Below are 1667 nucleotides of genomic sequence, written 5' to 3'. Positions count from 1 at the left end.
GGTATGTAAAAGCGTGAGATACAGAGCTCAGACTTCTGGTATCCTCAAAACCGTGTAGAAGACCCAGCCGCGGACGAAAGGCGGCGAACTTGCGCTCTGCTGTACTGCCAGAAGGCAGAGGAACGGGTAACCCAGTTGGAATGTCACCAGCCGCTGCCGATCCTCAGGTGCCCCGTGTTACGGGAATTTCGAGAAGCCAGAAGAAAACGAATGGTACAAGAATGGGCTTTTTCCCTAAACAATCAATGGAATGACTGCATTTTGGCCGACGAGGTTTTCTTCGTCTTCGGAAGTTTCCCTTGATAAATTCTGGCAAATCTTTAGGATGTATCCTCCAGTCAGTGTCCCTTTGCCAATCTTCTCCGCTCTTGCCTGGCCTTTACACAAAGCAGTCGTTGCTGGAACGAGATTGTGTCGCCCGCTATTTCTTCAACCTGGTCCCTTTTCCTTGTCGAAGTGAGGATAGTTTCGCGCAATGAAAATCTATAAATCGAACTCAAAGTCATGCGCTTCGGTCGGCACGCTTAGGATCGCTTGCGCAATCACTGCGACGAAAGTTTCCGAGTTGCGATCGTCTTGTTTGGACATTCTTCGCATTGTCTGTCATCAGTGACTTTCTCTTCATCGTCCTTTGGCTTTCGTCGCTATCACTTTCTTCTTTCTTTGGGATTCTGTTCCATCAACCTCATTCACGTTATCTTGCTCCCTCGCCAACACCTCTTCGATTCTGCCCGGCTCCGAAACCAAAGGCAGCTCCTCTTTCTTCGTCCTCTACCAGCAGGTTTCTCTGAATACGCGTTTTGAAATCCCTCTCATGCACATCGCTACAATCATGAGAACTGATTCGTGGATGCAGAAGGTACTTGCTCAGTTCCTGAATGGTTGTCCATCTCGACTAACAATGACAGAGTCCTGTTTAGCTTTTGAGGCGCAGCAGGAAGCTGTGTGTTGAACTCTTGGTGTTGCAAATGGATAGTGAGTCTGGCAGCTGTGAAGATTAGATCTTTATATGCAATGACTACTCGAACTATTAAACTCTATGGGTACACCGCCGCGCCGCCCGAGGGGGCAGCTAAATTTCACCAAACTATGGCAACTCGGCAGTTATGCTGAGCAGGAAGCTCCGGTGACGGTGTCGAACATAACAATAAACGTAACGTAAACACAATTCTAAAAAGGCCTATGCTAAACGCGCAGTTTTCCATTACCGAAACAAGGACAGAACAACCGGCCACCTGAACTTGGCAAAATTTATAAGCCAAGCGCGGCGTACTTGCGACGTTGCGTTGCAAGGCTGAAACCCATTTGTTTTGGAAACCACATAGCAACTTCATCAATACCCCTCTCATTTTAATTTGTTTTGCTACAATTTTGATATTTGGTTCATTAATTAAAGTTCCCACTCTTGCCTCTGGCAGAATACTGGCCATCAAATCAAAGACGACTATCTATGTATTCTAATAAGCATAAGGGTAATTCCTTTATTTAATTACTTTTGTTGCATATTACCAATACGCACCTTAGCAGCATTACGAAATAACAGCTCAATATCTCCCGTTTTAAGCGATAAAACACCGCTTAAGGAAGCGAAGGCCGTTTCTTGTGCAAACTGTAACAAATACCTACCAATTCAAGTGTTACGATTTTCAAGGACGTCCAAATTAACG

The 1667-nt window shown here is 45.5% G+C and overlaps 1 pseudogene; it reads right to left on the bottom strand.

Moving 5' to 3' along the window:
- Positions 1-4: 4 nt before the first annotated feature.
- Positions 5-588, bottom strand: LOC138010056 (forkhead transcription factor fkh-6-like; annotated as a pseudogene).
- Positions 589-1667: the final 1079 nt, after the last annotated feature.

This window comes from Montipora foliosa, chromosome 7, assembly GCF_036669935.1.
Source record: "Montipora foliosa isolate CH-2021 chromosome 7, ASM3666993v2, whole genome shotgun sequence".
Lineage (NCBI taxonomy): Eukaryota > Metazoa > Cnidaria > Anthozoa > Scleractinia > Acroporidae > Montipora > Montipora foliosa.
The sequence above is the reverse complement of the archived record's forward strand: the minus strand, read 5'-3'. Positions and strand labels throughout refer to the sequence as shown.